The sequence below is a fragment of the Myotis myotis genome, unplaced genomic scaffold (genome assembly GCF_014108235.1).
Source record: "Myotis myotis isolate mMyoMyo1 unplaced genomic scaffold, mMyoMyo1.p scaffold_m19_p_15, whole genome shotgun sequence".
Taxonomy (NCBI): Eukaryota; Metazoa; Chordata; class Mammalia; order Chiroptera; family Vespertilionidae; genus Myotis; species Myotis myotis.
The window spans coordinates 27040460-27060488 of record NW_023416319.1 but is presented as its reverse complement, the minus strand read 5'-3'; the positions used below and the strand labels follow the sequence as shown (position 1 = coordinate 27060488).

Below are 20029 nucleotides of genomic sequence, written 5' to 3'. Positions count from 1 at the left end.
GAACTAAAACCTATCCTCCTCAGACTACTACAAAAAATTCAAGAGGAAGGAACACTTCCAAGCTCATTCTATGAAGCCAGCATCACCCTAATACCAAAACCAGGTAAAGACAACACAATGAAAGAGAATTACAGGCCAATATCCCTCATGAACATAGATGCCAAAATCCTCAACAAAATCTTAGCAAATCGGATCCAGCAGTACATCAGAAAGATCATACACCATGACCAAGTAGGATTTATCCCAGGGATGCAAGGATGGTACAATATCCGCAAATCAATAAACGTGATACATCACATAAACAAATTGAAAGAAAAAAACCACATGGTCATATCAATTGATGCAGAAAAAGCATTTGACAAAATTCAACACCCATTTTTGATAAAAGCTCTCAGCAAGGTGGGAGTAGAAGGATCATACCTCAACATAATAAAAGCCATATATGACAGGCCCACAGCCAACATCATACTCAATGGACAAAAACTAACACCATTTCCCCTAAGAACAGGAACAAGACAGGGATGCCCCCTCTCACCACTCCTGTTCAACATAGTACTGGAAGTGTTAGCCATTGCAATTCGGCAAGAAGAAGAAATAAAAGGCATCCAAATTGGAAAAGAGGAAGTAAAACTGTCCTTATTTGCAGACGACATGATATTATACATACAAAACCCTAGAGACTCCATCCAAAAGCTACTGGACTTAATACATGAATTTGGCAATGTAGCAGGATACAAAATTAACCCCAAGAAATCCGAGGCATTTCTATACACCAATAGTGAACTTTCAGAAAGAGAGATTATAAAAACAATCCCGTTTACCATCGCACCAAAAAAATTAAGCTACCTAGGAATAAACTTAACTAAAGAGGTAAAAGACCTCTACTCAGAAAACTACAGGACGTTGAAAAAAGATATAGAGGAAGACATAAACAGATGGAAGAACATACCGTGTTCATGGATTGGTAGAATCAACATCATTAAAATGTCCATACTACCCAAAGCAATCTATAAATTCAACGCACTTCCCATTAAAATACCAACGGCATACTTCAGAGATCTAGAACGAACTCTCCAAAAATTCATCTGGAATAAAAAAAGACCCCGAATAGCTGCAGCAATCCTGAAAAAGACCAAAGTAGGTGGGATCTCAATACCAGATATCAAGCTGTATTACAAAGCCACTGTTCTCAAAACTGCCTGGTACTGGCACAAGAATAGGCATATAGATCAATGGAATAGAATAGAGAGCCCAGAAATCGGCCCAAGCCAATATGCTCAATTAATATTTGACAAAGGAGGCAAGAACATACAATGGAGCCAAGATAGTCTCTTCAATAAATGGTGTTGGGAAAATTGGACAGATATATGCAATAAAATGAAACTAGACCACCAACTTACACCATACACAAAAATAAACTCAAAATGGATAAAGGACTTAAATGTACGACAGGAAACCATAAAAATTCTAGAAGAATACAAAGGCAACAAAATCTCAGACATATGCCGAAGCAATTTCTTCACTGATACAGCTCCTAGGGCACTTGAAACTAAAGAGAAAATGAACAAATGGGACTACATCAAAATAAAAAGCTTCTGCACAGCAAAAGAAACCATCAACAAAACAACGAGAAAACCCACTGTGTGGGAAAACATATTTGCCAATGTCATATCCGATAAGGGCCTAATCTCCAAAATTTATAGGGAACTCATACAACTTAACAAAAGGAAGATAAACAATCCAATCAAAAAATGGGCAAAGGACCTAAATAGACACCTTTCAAAGGAGGACATTCAGAAAGCCAAGAGACATATGAAAACATGCTCAAAGTCACTAATCATCCGAGAGATGCAAATCAAAACAACAATGAGGTACCATCTCACACCTGTCAGACTGGCTATCATCAACAAATCAACAAACGACAAGTGCTGGAGAGGATGTGGAGAAAAAGGAACACTTGTGCACTGCTGGTGGGAATGCAGACTGGTGCAGCCACTATGGAAGACAGTATGGAGTTTCCTTAAAAAACTGAAAATGGAACTCCCATTTGACCCTGTGATCCCACTTCTAGGAATATATCCCAAGAAATCAGAAACACCAATCAGAAAGGATATATGCACCCCTATGTTCATAGCAGCACAATTCACCATAGCTAAGATCTGGAAACAGCCTAAGTGCCCATTAGTAGATGAATGGATTAGAAAACTGTGGTACATCTACACGATGGAATACTATGCTGCTCTAAAAAGGAAGGAACTCTTACCATTTGCAACATCATGGATGGAACTGGAGAGCATTATGCTAAGTGAAATAAGCCAGTCAATGAAGGAAAAATACCACATGATCTCACTCATTCATGGACAATAGAGACCATTATAAACTTTTGAACAATAATAGATACAGAGGCAGAGCTGCCTCAAACAGATTGCCAAACTGCAGCAGGAAGGCCGGGGAGGGTTGCGGGGCAGAAGGTAGGGGGGTAAGAGATCAACTAAAGGACTTGTATGCATGCATATAAGCATAACCAGTGGACATAAGACATTGGGGGATAGGGGAGGCTAGGGGACTGTCTAGGGCGGGGGGATAAAATGGACACATATGTAATACCCTTTGTAATACTTTAAGCAATAAAAAAAAAAAAATAAAAAAAATAAAAAAAAAAAAAAGAAAAGATGTAAATGTTGTAGAAATCAGAGCTTGATCTAAAATTTGAACTAGCCAAAAAAAAAAAAAAAAAAATCAATTTCAACAGCAAAGCCAAGTCAAGACAACCAGAAAAGTAATGTTATTGTTATAAAAGAAAACGAGTTTGTATGTGCTTAGGGAACCCAGACGTTTTATAGCAAGCTGTAAGCATGCCTGCCCTTTGCTCCAGAAACACTCTCACTGCACAAGGCTATTATTCTCTGCGCAAACGAGGGAAATCAGTGCCTCTACTCACAAGAGAAACCCACGGGGAACTGAAGGTTAAAGTATAGTGGAACTTGATAAGTATTAGGGTTACAGAGGTAACTGGCATACAGACTTATTGATAGAAACAATTACAGGCAATTAACTTATATTTATTTATATAATCTTCACGGCCACCCAAAGAGACACACACTATTATTACCTCCTCCCATCTTTAAAATAAAGAAACTCAGGCACAGAGAAATCAAGCTACTTGTCACACTGCTACTAAGTGGTGGAGCCTGATTTAAACCCAGATTCTGGCTCGAGGTCTATGCTAATAATCACTACACTATCCTGCGTCTATACTCCTTCACCTGGCCCCTACAGACTCAGTGTGGTTGGCAATTTATGTGCTAAATGATTCCGTGAACTCTCACTAACATCCTCCTCCTCCTCATTATTATGATTACTGTTTATCTGGTTATTTTTTAAATTGTAAGGACATTTTATTTAAAGGCACACACAAGTGTTCCTTTCCATGTGTTGAATCTCATTCCCAGACTGGAAGCTTCCTGCCTAAAAAACAAGTTACTCCTGGCTGCTGACATCGTGTGCCTGAAATACCCCAGATAAGCAACTTGGAACGAGCCAAACACACCATGGAAAACGGCATCTGGCATCCCTCCTGATTAACCGGAGAACTGGATTCTGTCAGTGTTTAAGGACATGAAACTGCAAGGCCTGGAACATAATATTCATGGCATTTGTGTAAGTACATACTGGTCTGGAAGCTATTGAGGACTGCCCTGCAACGAGCCATTCAGACAACCTGGAAAAGAGAACTCTGACCTAAAACAGGCCGTGATGCTACAGCAAACTGGTTAACATGCCACAGGCTACACATCACATATCAGAGACCTGTTACTAAAACTTCTAAGTTTGAACAGGACAACCCCTATATGTTGCTTTAGTGTCCATAATCTTTCATTTTAACTTGTTTTTGCTTCTTTAAGCAACATCAGTATCCAAACCAACCATACAATCCTGCAGGCCGCCCCCATCCAGCTGATAGAGGTACAACCAGAACTGTCATTCCAAGTCATTTGCAATCATTCATCTGGTGTGTGTGCTGCCAATAGCTGTTATCCCACCCACAAAGGCAGTCATGTGCAATGGATAACCAGCCTGCTTTTGGAGAAAAAGAGAAAGGATTGAATATAGCTATCTTGGCCAAATCTCTGAATATGGAAGATCTGTCAGAGGTATTAGAACTAAACCCTTTTTCCTGGTAAGGAAACTGAACCCTAAAGTTAAGTAACTTGTCCAAGGTCATATGGGTCTATCTGAGTGTAAACTAATACCCAGTACTCACTGTTTATTACCCATAGAGTTTTAGCAGGTTTTCTCATAACTTGTGCCTGCCCAAGGGCCACAGGAAGCATTTTCACCAGCAGAGAAGAACTCAGCTTCTCATCTAGTGAGCTCTGGGTGGACACCCACACCATGGAGTGGGTGTTTACTAGCCACGCAGGACACAAGGATATCTTCGGTGTATACTGCATCACTTAGAAGTTCCCAAAAACAAAATCCATTCTCTCCTATGTAAAACTATGAGGAATTTCAATTCTGTGTAAACAGGAGGAAGCACCTGACACCTCTTCCTTAAACACAGAAGAGTTTGTTAAGACAGAAGAAAGGGGAAAAGCAGGTGAAAATAGCTCAGCAAGAATGTGGTTTCTTAGTGGGAACTTTTACAATTTTTCCTTCAGTTGCTACATATACATATAAGTCATGCATATACATTTGTACAGATGCGTGACTATGTGTTGTTGAATGTTTTTCTTACTGATTCCAGCAATACAACTGCCAGGTCTTAATGCCAGGCGCTGAGAAAGTGAGGAAAGGATATCACCAATGACAAGTATAAGTGGAATCAATGGAGTGAGAGGCCCTCTCCACACATCCCTGGTGACCCAGCCCCTTCAGCAGAAGATCTGACAACAACCACAAAAGCATCATACCCTTTGACCCCGTAACCCCATTCCTTACACACCACCATCATTTCAGTGAATTTCCTTCTACTTTTCATGTCGTGTTTTCACACAGCTGTGATCACGGTCCACATATATTTTCTGTATCCTGATACACAGTTTTCCTAACAGCCATTGGTAAAGGCTGCATTACTTGGCAAGGGAACACAACCGTTGGCATAGAAGAGTCCTGCTGTTCTGTTAATCTTTTTATGCTATAATCACACCTAGTTAGTCAAGAATTATCTCTGAGCATTGAGGCTAAACAGAGCTTCATACGTTTTAGTGATTATACTGCACAGATTTAAACTTTCAAACCCATAGTTTAAGAACCAGTTAACTGGTACAGTCCTAGGAATAAATCTGACTAGGAGTTAAAAGGCTTGGTTTCTGAATCTGGAGCCATTGATATGACCTCAAGCAAATCAGAATTTCTCTGAGTCTGTTTTTTCACCTGTAATATGGCATGTGGGCATTTACTGCCTGTTGGATACTAGTCGAGCATTTTGGGTATCATTAGGATCCCATGACAACACTATGAAGTAGGTACCACTACCCTCATTTGACAGCTGAGGAAACTGAGGCACAAGGTTATACAGCTAGCATCAACTGGCAGAGCTCACTACTGGATTAGAGGATTTCTGGGTTTCCTTCCAGCTCGAACTCTCTGTGACTGACGTTTCAGGAATGAGTTGGGCTTAGCTGGATATATTTATGCCAGGTTTTTTTGTGTTGATTAATACCCTTCACAAGTAATAAATCCTTTATCTTCAAACACTGAAAAATTTAAAGCAGCTCCAAACACATTGACTTTAGACAGTGACTTAATGAAAGGTCACCCTAAAACAAACTAGAAATCCATGTGGCGTTTCATACGCTTCTTGACAATTCCACTCTTTGTTGATGTAGGAAGAACTAAGTTATTATCTAAACTGAAAGGCGGGAGGATGCCAGATTAAAAAAAACAAAAAACATTTTGCTTTTGGAATCAATGAGACTGGAAATATAACTAGAGCCAGTTTCAGGGCTCACCAGCTGGTCTCTGCTCACTAATATTTCAGATGGGCCTCTCCCCACGGAGGACTCAAGAAGTTTACCTGCTTGCTACTCCACAACCATACAAAGCAAGGAGGAGAGATGCAGTGACATGTCCAGGCCACCAGAGAGCATATCTCATCTGGGTTCAGAACATTTCACAAAAGTTTGACTTAAAATTTGAGACTCTTACAACGAGAGTGTGAAACACCCACCCTGGTTTACCTGTATTTTTTAATATAATCTTTTAAAAGTATTTTTTAATTGATTTTAAAGAGATAAAAGAAGAGGGAGAGAGAGAAAAACATCAATGAGAGAGAGAGAGAAACATCGATTGGCTGCCTCCTACATCCCCTACTGGGGATCAAGCCTGCAATGTGGTCATGTGCCCTGACTGGAAATCAAACCAGCCACCTCTCTGGACGATGTTCAACAAACTGGGACACACTAGCCACAGTTACCTACATTTCTTTCTTTCAGATCAACAAATAAGTCTGAGGCCCACCCTTTCCCTTCTTTTTTCTTTCCAGTCCTAGTCTCTCCCCAATCCAACTAACCATCACCCAGATGAATGAATGAAACTACCACTTTCCAAATCAGAGATTCTAGGACTCTGCTGTGCACCAAAGTCGAGGTGTCTGACTAAAATGAAGACTCCTGGCCTCTACGGCCATAGATTGTGGTTTGGTGGGTTTGGTATCTACACTTCTGACTAACACTCCCTCCATACACACCTGTACCCTGTATCCCCTCCTACAGGTGAGAGGCCATGCCCTGTCTCCATACTGTGCAGGAGCAGGAGGGGGGGCTTTCTCTGTATGTTCCCCTTTCCCTGTGCATCTGCCCATGATTCCTGGTGCTCCAGCTTCAAAACAGACTTCCCTACCCAGATCTGGTCACTGCTATGGCCCTTACCAGGTGGGCTCTAGCACTTCCTGGTGAGAGAAAACCTCAGTGACAAAGTTCCTGGCAGCTTCAGCAGCTCATTCATTTGCAGTCTCAACTGTCCACCTTGACAGCCTCAGAACAATAATTTCACTCATGAACTATAAGCAGCTCAGCAGATGCTAACTTCTCATTAGGCACTTGGGGGCAACTAAGAGCATGTGATAGGATGGGTGGGCCACCTGGGCCTCATGATCGGCCCCTGATATCACTGCTTTTGAATCCATCATTCCCTGGGCAGATGGGAGGCTGGACTGCCATGGCCCAGGCTGGGCCGACAGGTAGGGCATTCTGCACACACACTGAAATAAAACAATGCTGAGAGGCTGCTAATTCAATTAAAGGAATGTATTACACCAGTTAGAATGCCCTTCTCTAAAACACCCTGCTACTGAAAACCACGTTAAATCTTCTTACATAAGAGACTCTTAATGGAGCTCGTTTCCCATGCAATCAGTCCCATAGTGACTGGGTTTACGTTACAAGGATCCACAGGTGCAGGGTTTCTAATTACACTTGTGTATGCTTCAGAAGGAAGGAACTGGCAACCTACCTCCAAGTGCCAAAGGCAGTGCGGAGACAGTTCCCAGGGCTCTGAGGCCCGCCCTTCCACCACAGCTCCCCAGAAAAGTGCCACAGGAGGCTGGTGGGGCTCGGCCCGAAAGAGAAGGATGCATCATGGAGGGTCATGAGACACCAGGCCCTGGGCCAAGCACAATGACTTGTCATTCAATCTGACATTGAAGTGCAGAGAGCAACACCCTCGCAACCAAGCACATTCCTGTTCCAGTCACATAGCAAGAACCTGAACCATTTACAACTTGGGCTTTCGTGCACCCCCTGAACAGGACACAGAGTCTTGTATGGGCAGAAAGGATTTGGCAAAGTGCGAAATGGAAGACACTTGCTACGAGGACCTGACTAGTATAACTCAGGACTGTGGTTATCTCTGGGGGAATGGGAGGGAGTCACAACTTGGGAGTGCACATGGGCTTCTAAAGGGCTGGAAAATGCCTATTTTGTGGCCTGGGTGGTGGTAACGTGTGTTCACATTGTGAGCATGAATTTGAATTTAGTATAAGACCAGTGCTCCAGGTGTTAGGATCACACGCCCTTGACAGCCACAGGGCTAATCAGACCACAAGCACGCGAGACAATAAGAATTTAGCACATGTTCCCATTGGCGGCCACACACCCAGTAGCAGAGCAGAGCTCTCAAAAGTTCTACAACTTCAATGCCATGCTAGCCAAGGCAGCACTTTATGAGCAAGAGAGAACATACAAGAATGAGATTACCCACAGTTCATAGATTACAGTAAAATAATGCTTCACCCAATGCAACAATGTCCTGGAGCACAGAGAACAAGATCAGAACAGCTAAGCAGGTTATTGAAAAGGCCACTTCATGTGGACTTGCCTCGACTGCCCGTGCTGGTCGTGTGCCTGTCTCCTGCTCTTGACTGGCTGCAGCCTTGCCCACTTCCTGGCACTCATTCTCCCCACTCTCGTATTATCCTATCTAATAAAGAGGGAATATGCTAATTGACCCTGACACCATTGCAAAGATGGCAGCACCACAGCCAATAAGGAGGGAATATGCTAATTGACTGCCACAACCTCAAAGATAGCAGTGCCCACAGCCACAAGATGGCCGGCAGGGGAGGGCAGTTAGGGGCGACCAGGCCAGCAGGGGGAGGGCAGTTGGGGGAGACCAGGCCTGCAGGGGAGGGCAGTTGGGAGGGACCAGGCCTGCAGGAAAGGGCAGTTAGGGGCAATCAGGCCAGCAGGGAAGGGTAGTTAGGGGTAACCAGGATGGCAGGGGAGGGCAGTTGGGGGCAACCGGGCCGGCAAGGGAGAGCACTTGGGGGCAATCGGGCTGGCAGGGGAGCAGGTAGGCGTCAATCAGGCTGGCAGGGGAGTGGTTAGGGGGTCATCGGGCTGGCAGGCAGAAGCAGTTAGGGGCAATCAGGCAGGCAGGCAGATAGGCAAGTGGTTGGGAGCCAGCAGTCCCGGATTTTGAGAGGGATGTCCGAGGGGTCCCAGATTGGAGAGGGTGCAGGCTGGGCTGAGGGACATTCCCCCCGCCCTGCCCCACCACCCCCCCCCCCCGCATGAATTTCGTGCACCGGGCCTCTAGTAAGTAATAAGAGTGTTGGGGAAATATTAGCATAAGTTGTTTCCTTCTTTTTCTAGATGGACTTTCAAGATTTCTTTACCCTATAAACTTGCCCTTTATTGGATTTTTTATTAAATAAGCAAAGTATACTAGTATATTGTTGCCTACCCTTTTCTTCTCTCTAACATATGTTGAAGGGGCAGAAATGGTCTTACTCAACTCAGTAGCCTGGGCTTAGTAGAGTGTCTGAAACCCCTTACATACAAGAGATGTCTGCAGAATGCAACAAAATTAATTATTTTCTAAAAACTATGCTGTAAGATTTTTTTGTTGTTGTTAATCCTCACCTGGATATTTTTTTCCATTGCTTTTTCAGAGAGAATAGAAGAAAGAGAGGGGGAAAAGGGAGAGGGAAAGAGAAAAATCAATGTGAAAGATACATCAACTGGCAACTGACTGCCTTCTGCCAATGTCCCTACTGAGGGGTGGGGAGCAAACTTGCAAACCAGGTACATGTCCTTGATCAGGAATCGAACTAATGATCCTTCGGTCCTCGGGTGAACACTCTAACCATTTAGCAAACCCATCCAGGGCTGTTAGAAGATTCTTATATAAAACTCTATGTGTCCAAAACCATCTATACTGACACAAGAATTTCCTGCTGCTGCAAAGTAGATGACAATGCAATCTACACCAGTTTCTACATCAGAGCAGCACTGGCTTCTGCATCTGCCTGGCCTAGAGAGGACCAGCACCCTTCATCTGGAGCCTGGGAAAGGGTTCTTAAATGCTGACATTCATGTCACATGAAAGATATATCTGGATAAGAAGTAATAAAGGGCAGGAGTTTGGGAGGCAGGGACAAAGGGGTTAAAATGCCCTCTACCATTAAATGACCTGGGCAAGTTACTTAACCTCTCAGAACCACCCATTCGGCCATATGGTGCCAAGTTCTAGGAATGACATGGCATCTGACTCCTTCGACTCTAGCCAGCCCCAGTGCTTCCAATCTTCTTCCCTGGGGAGTGATTTAAAAGTTAACACACAAAGTTAATACCCAGCGTCTGCGGCTCCTATGTGGGGGTATCCTCCTGGAGGGGCAAGTACCCCATCACAGATGCTGAGAAGGAAAGCATGGTCTCCTCCAGCACTGCCACCAGTGTGTGCACAAGTCACCAAGGCTCAGACAATCATGTTCCCATCTAGGACTGAATCTGAAGCTAGTGACACAGAGACAGGGCGAGAGCAGAATGCAGCTGCATGACATGAGATAACTCTACACCAGGGCCTGGCTGGAGCCAACAGGGGCATCCTCACTCAATGTCCATGGCACGGTGGTGGCCACTGTTCCTGTGGTACCGTTTTCCCTGTGGTTCTGGCAACCTAACTTTCTTTGGTAACTGCTGGGCATCCTATATAATAAAGAGCTAATATGCAAACGGTCATCACGCCATCGCACCCTTACACCAGGGCCAGGGGACCTGAGGCGGCGCCCCCCCCCCCCCCGACCTGGCAGAGCTTGACGGGGTCCTGAGGCTGCGGCCCTCATTCAGTGGGGCTTGACAGGAGACCTGATGCTGTGCCCCCCAACCCTGGCACTGGAGCCGAGGAACCTGAGGCCGGGCCGGGGGACCTCCGCCCAGCCAGGTTTGATGGGGGACCTGAGGCTGCACCCCCTGCCTGGCAGGGCTTGATGGGGGTGGGGCCGGCCAGGTCTGGCTCGACTTCAAGGCGCTCGCGAGTGGGCGGGGACTTGACTCTGGGTCTCATGGTGTGCCCCAGGCTCTGACAGGAGGGAGATTTTCATATACATTTTACTAGTTTTCTTTCATCTCTGAAACTTCTATTATAGAGAAAGGGCAAATAGCAATATTAAAATATTTCCTCTAATTAATTCCCTTTTAATGTGCACAGATTTTGTGCACCGGGCCACTAGTTCTTTCAATAAATGCTTTTTCTGCTTAAGTTCTTATTTGCCAAGAACACATGGACAGGGTGGGAAAATCTGGACAACTTCTGGCTTTCAGAAGTGCAAGAGAATAACAAAAATAAAACATCAAAAGAAGCCAAACCAGAAAAGCAATCACTTATAAAATGAGACTGAGCAAAGATTCACACTGAAAAGTACTCCATGAGTTTGCCCTCCTCTTTTTTTTACCTTAACCTCTTTGTAGCTTCTTCATTTTTGAAAACAGATGCTTTCTCTGTTTGCTTGAGACAGAGGAAAACACTGCAACCAGAAAACATTGATTTTCTTTTATTCTGTTGACAGCATCTTCTGCTCTCAAGTTTCTCTCTGACTCTCTAACTGGAGGGTTATGGATTATTAAACTCCTTAGCAATCAGTTCAGTTTAACAAATCTTTATTAAAGACCTACTGTGTGCAAGGCACTATGCTATGCATTTATAACCAAACCCATAACAAATGCAGATATCTCTATTCAAATTCAACTAGGAATTTCATAATTAAAAATAAAAAGCTCATAATGAAATTTTTATTTTTAAATGTAAAACACCAAGTTGATTATTTTGTGAGCACTCTGGGTGATACAAAACATATTTTAATGGTACAAAACCAAGAAGTTTCAAAGTGGTGACCTTTGAGCCAAACACACAGGCAGGTTTGGTTTGACCCACAAGGCATGGTGTTGCTTCAGTTACGTAAAACTCTATTTCTATGAAAATTGGAGGATCTGCCCTCCACCACCACGGGGGCACCATCTGACAACGGGGGTTGCAGCAGCAGCTGCTCCTGTTATAAGCAGCACACAGCTCTCTGGTGTGTTACAGGGCCCAACCCCTGCTCTTATCTAATATCCAACCTAGTTCACTAATTTATGTTGCCTGCCTGGCCCCAAGAGGCATTCAAGTTTGGGATCCTTGTTTAGATACATTATAAAGTGGGCTTTTTAAAAAATAGAAACACACACTTAACGCAAATGCATTAAACATTGCCTTTAAAAAGGGGAGAAAATATTCTTTCCCACTTCAATCAAACATTCCTTGGATTTTAGACTTTTCATAAATATTAAATATATAAACTATCTCTTACTTCATCACTATATTTTGTATTTAGATGTCTGCTTTCAGGAAATGATGAAATGTTATGCCTCCCCATTTTATTCACATTGCCACCTTTCAGGTGTGGAAGGGAGAGGGGTGTGAGAACATTTGTCTAGTTCACTAGAAAAAGAAGCAAATAGGGTATGAACCTCACAGTTTTTAAAACACTTTTGCCTTAAGCATACATTTCTAAAATATATCAAACATCCTATTTTTATAAGCAAAAAGCATCTGGTACTATAAGAGCAATATTTTTAAACAGTTACAATATACATATTTTTATTTCCTCCAAATTTCCTTTTCCTCCCATTAAAAGGAGGCAGGTAAAATTGATCACACTTTGTGTTCTTACATAGCACCAAAAAGAGCTTGAAAAATTAGCCACTCAAAAAAAAAATAATTAGCCACTCATTAACGCTTGGTGAATTGCTTGACTACTTGAATGAATAAAGGAATGAATGAAGGGACGAACACAGGAAAGAAAAGAGTAGCGGTATTTTGAGCCTGAGGAAGCCGACCCCTTGCTGTCGCTCTCCATGGCTCCAGCATCTGGTTCCCCTCTTCTGCTTCCTCAAGCCTACACCATCAGAGCTCCCATCACTTCCATCCAATTGATAATTCCTAGCTTCCTCTTCCTAAACCTTTATCAAGGTAAAGGTTGGTTTAAAAAAATAGCACACGCAAACTTACATTTACTCTCCTGTGATCACTTTCCATCTACGTGAATAAGGAAAAACAGTCTACAATGCACAGAGGTGGTATTTCTTTGTCCATAAGAAGTGAGGGCGGTACGGGCTGTGCCTATAGATGTAGTAAATGGTGTGGATTGGAAGTTTGGGTTTTTGGAAGGGATGAACAGTAAGGATAACATGACACAGCAGGAAAAGCACACATTTTGGAGTTGATGAGGTTTTTTCTAGCACATAGATCTTAAGCGTATCTCTCATTTCACTCATTGGGTCTTTATCTGCACTTTCTAAAAGAATGTCGTGTGTGAGGCAACAGACGTGGTAGTTCAAGGTGTGCGCTTTGGAGTCAAATGGATCTGGCATCAGTGCTGCCTCAGCCACTGCTATGTGATCGGGACAGGAGGCTTACCCTCCCAGAGTCTTCCTGTCCCCTCCAAGGAAGCTGGAGACATCCCCACCATCGGAAGCTGGTGGGACACGCAAGATGATGACCACACCAAGCGTGCCACACAGCAGCAAGAACAGCTCGCCACCTCCACAGCTCTTTCTCTAAGGCTTTACACTGGCAAAGCACTGCACACTGGGGGCCCTCCAGGGGAGAGATGCCACGAAAACTGGTGGAAACTTTTCTAGGCTCCTGGCTTCCCATTACCAGAAGGAAGTTCAGGAACAATGGAAGGCACAGCTTTGGTAGTCTTTATTATTTGAACCAGCCTTCCTCACTTGCAGAAAAAGCCATACAACCAACACCTCACAGTCTTGGTCCCTCAATAGCAAAGGTAGCAAAGGATGAGGTCTTGACTACGTAAAATCACTGAGCATAACAGAAACCCTCTTCTAGCAAACCTGTTAGTAAGCCTCAGGCTAATCCTTACAATGTTAATGATGCAAAGGAAGTGGGCATTCCTTGTGCACTTCAACTAGTCTGGACATACATTTTTTTAATAATCCTGAAAAAAAATCAACATAATCAGGACCCTTATAAGCATAGCTAATGCCATTTCATCATACATAAAATTCTATTTTAAAGTGCGAATAAAGATGCAGGGAGTGAACGGAGAGAGACACACACGAGGTCTAAATACCTACACATTAGTTCCCAATTAGGGTCCTAATAATAACATTGTATTACAGGTCCTGTGATTCTCTATTAAAAAAAAAAAAAAAAAAAAGACCAAAGAAACAGCTTCTACCTTGATCCTTCTGGACAATCTAACTGCCAAAATAGACTTTGCAACCCTGGCCAGGTAACTCAGTTGGTTAGAGCATCATCATGATACATCAAGGTTGCGGGTTCGATCTCTGGTCAGGGCACAAGTATCAATTAATGAATGCTTAAATAAGTGGAACAAGTCTCTCTCTCTCTCTCTCTTTCTCTCTCTCTCTCTCTCTCTCTCTCTCTCTCTCAAATCAATTTTTTAAAAATAGTCTTTGCCCGGCAAGAATTTTATCAAGTCCAGCTGCAAACACTAACCATCTCTTGCTGACCAAAGCTCTGATCAAATTACTGACAAAAAGAAGAACAAACTAAAAGCTCCCTAATAAATTCAGTTTGTTTTATGAGCAAATCTTTTCTCCCTTAATAACCAAGGAAAAAGTAAACCTAAAAAGGTAAAAAGATTAAGAAACACGTCTTTATGAGGCCACTTTGCCAAGGGCCAGGCTGCCTACATTCCCTGCCCCAGAGAAATGTCATGTCCACTTCAATAATTAAGACTTTCAGAGAACATGGTGCAGACCAAGGCTTAAGAGTTAGAAGAATAAGAATTAAGAAAAACAAATTAGAACCTGAATGCAATTCAAACAAAGCCTGGCATCTTTTTCCAGTTCAAGACTAGCTTTCTTGAGAATTCCCTCCCCCATGAACAATGTTGCTGGCAGCACCACGCTGGGGGGCTCCAGGGCACACATTTGTCCTTGAAAGCCGTGGCCCGCGCATGGGCAAAAGCACTTCCAACTTCTGAAAGGCTCTTCTAAGTTCTACAGGAAACAAAAGTTTAAAAAATATATAAAGCAAAGAAGGGTAGCCATTCACCTTCAAAAGGCCCACTTTTCTGATCTTCCCAGAGCTATTTTGCTCCCAGGGCCCCAGCCGTTTCCACATCCTGCTGGAGCTGTGTCTGATAGCGCACTGCCCTCAAAGTCACTGGGTGTGGCCTCTTCCTTCCCTTCCCACATCGCACTTCCCATGTTAAAGAGGGTGCGACCCCAGATGCTTCCCTAGGCAAAGTCAATTGGGAGATGGTGACCCCCACAACCACCTATCACTGGCACTCAGCCCCAGCTTGTGACCCAAGAGACACCTCACAAGCAAATGGGTGATGGGCATGTGAAGCAGTTCACCCTGCCACTGACACCCAGCTTCTTTAAACAGAAACATGATGGGTCCGTCCTCATTATGGACCCACAGTAAATCTCTTCCATAAAGTTATAACTATGGCCTCCACAAAAGGCACCGGTACTCGTGTGGAAAGCCAACTTTTGGATCCCCTCACCAAGCACTGTACACTGATATTGGGGCCTCGTAAGACTCACTAGCTCCCAGCAGACACCACAGCTGCAGCTAGAGGAACACACCCCTTTCCACGGGACAGCCAAATTCCATAAATGCCACCCCTTCTTCTCATCCCCTACAAGAGCAGGCAGTCCCACAATGGACAGAATATTTCATTCACACTCTGTCTGAAGAGCAATTTTTCCATGGAGAAACTGGGTAGTTAAAATTCTCAACCAGATGAGGGGCCTATTCATGACAATCTCAAATCACAAATGACAAAGCTGTAGCCTGTATCATACATTTTTTTGAATCACAAAGTCATCTGTCTCATAAACTTAACCCTTCATTTCCTGAGAGCGTTTTTTTATATCATCACCCTTTATACTATAATGTCTGTATGCAATAAACCTTCTGCCAATAAAAGCTTGTTTAAAGAATACAAATTATAATTACCACATACTAATGCCAACATCATGTTGGCAACAGAACAGAATTTTAAATAATAGTTGCGCTGTGGGCATATTAAATGACTTGGAAGCCTTAAGTAGTTGGTTCTTCCTTGATTCTTTATGCAATAATCTGTAAATACTGCATAGAGCTGGGGCTGTAAACCCTGGGAGTGAGGTAGCTCTAGCAAGATCAGAAACTCATAGTTTGCAAAGATCAGTTGCAGTTCTCCTTTTAATTTTTTAAAAGTTTCTTTTCGCCCGCTGGCATGGCTCAGTGGTTGAGCATCAATCTATGAACCAGAAGGTCACATTTCAATTCCATCTGAGTGCCCGGGTCCCAGGCTCGATCCCCACTAGGGGGCGTGCAGGAGGCAGCCAATCAATGATTCTCTGTCATCATTGATGTTTCTATATCTCGCTCCCTTTCCCTTCCCCTCTGAAATCAATAAAATATATATTTTTAAGTTTATTTTCCACTGCTGACTCAAGCTTAGGGTAACCAAGGAAACATTCTGCTCATACTTGGGCTAGAGCTTGAAAAGTGGAAGTGTGGCCTAGGCAACAACACTGATAATCAGTGAGGATGACAAAACTCAGGCTGGGACCTGGTCAGCTAACTGTCATCTGCAGGGTTTCCTCCTAGAACAAAAGACTGCTCTCTGCCTGCTAAGTAATATACATGGAGACAGTACAGAGAAAGAGAGGAGTTGATAACTTAACAAAAAGGGACCTTTCCTAAACCACGAGGATTCATAATTTAATTATAATTAGCGTTTTTTTAGAACTCAACAAACAACTCTGCAGTTCTGTGCTTCCTATTCATTTAATTCAACAAGACAATAACCAAAATTACCCCTAGATTGTCGGTGGCTTTAATAATAAGAGTGACAGCACTGTGGAGCCGCGTCCCCAGCTCGGCCTCGGACCGCGGCGCCCCTCCTGCCCCTCGCGGCTTTCCGCCCGCCCGCCCCTCCCCCCGGCGCGCCGGCCTCTCCGAGCCGGCCGGCCGGCCAGGCTCCCCTCCCCGGCCGCGACGGGCGGGCGGGCTGCCCTGAGGAGGCGGGGAGGGGAGCGCCGGGCCGGCCCGCGGGCGGGCGACGATGCCGAACTTCTGCGCGGCCCCCAACTGCACGCGGAAGAGCACGCAGTCGGATCTGGCCTTCTTCAGGTTCCCGAGGGATCCGGCCAGATGCCAGAAGTGGGTGGAAAATTGTAGGAGAGCAGACTTAGAAGATAAAACACCTGATCAACTAAATAAACATTATCGATTATGTGCCAAACACTTTGAGACCTCTATGATCTGTAGAACTATACATTTTGCAGAGGCACCAGAAAACTAAAGAATGATTGGGTTATTTATTTCTCAAAATTATTTGAAGCAGATACTTGTGAAGTCATTGGGAGAGTCCTTATAGGACAGTTCTTCGAGATAATGCAATACCAACAATATTTGATCTTACCAGTCATTTGAACAATCCACATAGTAGACACAGAAAACGAATAAAAGAATTGAGTGAAGATGAAATCAGGACACGGAAACAGGAAAAAATTAACGAAACTTCTGAAAGGGAACAAAAACATAAAGAGATCAACAACACCAATGCTCAGAACTCCAATACAGAAGAGGGTGAAGAACAGGATGAAGACATTTTACCTTTAACCCTTGAGGAGAAGGAAAACAAAGAATACTTAAAATCTTTATTTGAAATTTTGATTCTTATGGGAAAACAAAACATACCTCTAGATGGACATGAAGCTGATGAAATCCCAGAAGGTCTCTTTACTCCTGATAACTTTCAGGCACTGTTGAAGTGCCGGATAAATTCTGGTGAAGAGGTTCTGAGAAAGCGCTTTGAGACAACAGCAGTCAACACACTGTTCTGTTCAAAAGCACAGCAGAAACAGATGCTGGAGATCTGTGAGAGCTGCATTCGGGAAGAAACGCTCAGGGAAGTGAGAGACTCTCACTTCTTTTCGATTATCACTGATGACGTAGTGGACATAGCAGGGGAAGGGCACCTGCCCGTGTTGGTGAGGTTTGTTGACGAAGCTCATAACCTGCGAGAGGAATTTGTGGGTTTTCTGCCTTATGAAGCTGATGCCGAAATTTTGGCTATGAAATTTCACACTACGATAACTGAGAAGTGGGGATTAAACATGGAATATTGTCGTGGCCAGGCTTACATTGTGTCCAGTGGATTTTCTTCCAAAACTAAAGCTGTTGCTTCGAGACTTTTGTAGAAACATCCCTCCCCAAGCTGTCTACACACTCTGCTCTTCCCTGTGCCTCAAGTACGCGGTCGGCAAAATCGGTGCCTGTTATGGGAGTGTCGGTTGCATTAGGAACAACTGAGGAAGTTTGTTCTTTTTTCCATCGATCACCACAACTGCTTTTAGAGCTTGACAATGTAATTTCTGTCCTCTTTCAGATTCTCAGTGGACAGGCAGGCATGATGCTTTTGAAATTTTAGTGGACCTCCTACAAGCACTTGTTTTATGTTTAGATGGTATAAATAATGATACAAATATTAGATGGAATAACTGTATAGCGGGCCGAGCATTTGTACTCTGTAGTGCAGTAACAGATTTTGATTTTGTTGTTACCGTTGTCGTTCTTAAAAATGTTCTATCTTTTACAAGAGCCTTTGGGAAAAATCTCCAGGGTCAGACCTCTGATGTCTTTTTTGCAGCCAGTAGCTTGACTGCGGTGCTGCATTCACTAAATGAAGTGATGGAAAATATTGAAGTTTATCATGAATTTTGGTTTGAGGAAGCCACCAATTTGGCAACCAAACTTGATATTCAGATGAAGCTCCCTGGGAAATTCCGAAGAGCTCAGCAAGGGAACCTGGAATCTCAGCTGACCTCTGAGAGTTACTATAAAGAAGCTCTAAGTGTTCCAACAGTGGAACACATTATTCAGGAACTGAAAGATATATTCTCAGAACAGCACCTCAAAGCTCTTAAATGCTTATCTCTGGTCCCCTCTGTCATGGGACAGCTCAAATTCAATACATCGGAGGAGCATCATGCTGACATGTACAGAAGCGACTTACCCAATCCTGATACACTCTCAGCTGAGCTGCATTGTTGGAGAATCAAGTGGAAACACAGAGGAAAAGATATAGAGCTTCCATCCACCATTTATGAAGCCCTCCACCTGCCAGACATCAAATTTTTTCCTAATGTTTATGCATTGTTGAAGGTCCTATGTATTCTTCCTGTGATGAAGGTTGAGAATGAACGCTATGAAAATGGGCGAAAGCGTCTCAAAGCATACCTGAGGAACACTTTGACAGACCAAAGGTCAAGTAACTTAGCTTTGCTTAACATAAATTTTGATATAAAACATGATTTGGATTTAATGGTGGACACATATATCAAACTCTATACAACTAAGTCAGAGCTTCCTACAGATAATTCTGAAACTATCGAAAATACCTGAGAGACTTTTAAAATGGGTTTTCTCTTATATTTGATATTGAAAAAAATCTAAGAAATTTTGAAAATATAGAAAAGCTATAAGATATATGTAGGCCACTTAATCACTGAATATCTTGAGTACATTAGCCATTGATAATCTGACTGTTTAAATGGCCCGTTTGAACTCTCATGCTTTGGAGAACTAACTGTTCTTCCAGAGGGTAGCATTGAAAGTGCCACGCTGCACTTCTGAGTGGTCTCTGCTAATGGCACTTTGGAATTGTTTTAGTTAAGTCAAGTTAGACATAACATTTATTATCACTGCGGATCCTGTTGTTGGGTATTGAGTTACCAGTTCTTTGAAGAAATAAATTTTGAGAAGGTGTGAGAGGAATATGTTTCATAAAATTTTACAATGAAGTTCATGACTAACTTTTCAATAGCAGGAGTTTTAAGTTTACTATTAAAAATCTTTAATGAACAGTTAAATTACCAGATAGTGAAAGAAACGTGAGCTTGCCAAACAAGGATTTCAGTGTAGATTTTGTCTTTATTCGATAATCTTAAACAAGTTGCTATTAAACATTGAAGGAAGAACCTGCCATTGTTCCACATCTGGGTGTTGCTGTTTACATTCCTTTGTTGAGCCTATATCTTCATAAGCTTTTTAGCAAGTATATGTCAAACACTTCTATTTCATGGTCAAGACAGGATCAGAGGCTATGGATACTGACAACAGATTGGTCTGTTTTATTCTGTCTTTTTCCATGATAATATCTACTGCCTTGTCTTGATTTATAAGCAAAACCTAGACAACCTACAAAAATGTGTTTTGTAGTTTATCTAGGAATAATACAGAAAATATTGCTGTTATTTTTGGTGAAGAAAGT

The 20029-nt window shown here is 43.0% G+C and overlaps 1 protein-coding gene and 1 pseudogene across 11 annotated transcripts in view; one reads left to right on the top strand and one right to left on the bottom strand.

Annotated features, from left to right (window-relative positions):
* The window catches only part of SGMS1 (sphingomyelin synthase 1), a 262876-nt gene that overhangs the window by 196667 nt on the left and 46180 nt on the right, over positions 1–20029 (bottom strand). For 2 of the 11 annotated variants that reach the window (XM_036336732.1, XM_036336730.1), the window contains exon 1: positions 17455–17588. The exons of the other annotated variants lie outside the window; for them this stretch is intronic. The gene's annotated coding sequence lies outside the window, so the exon portion shown is untranslated. Of the gene's footprint in view, positions 1–17454; positions 17589–20029 lie in introns of those variants that run through there. 11 annotated transcript variants of the gene reach the window in all.
* Positions 16716–19809, top strand: LOC118670006 (annotated as a pseudogene).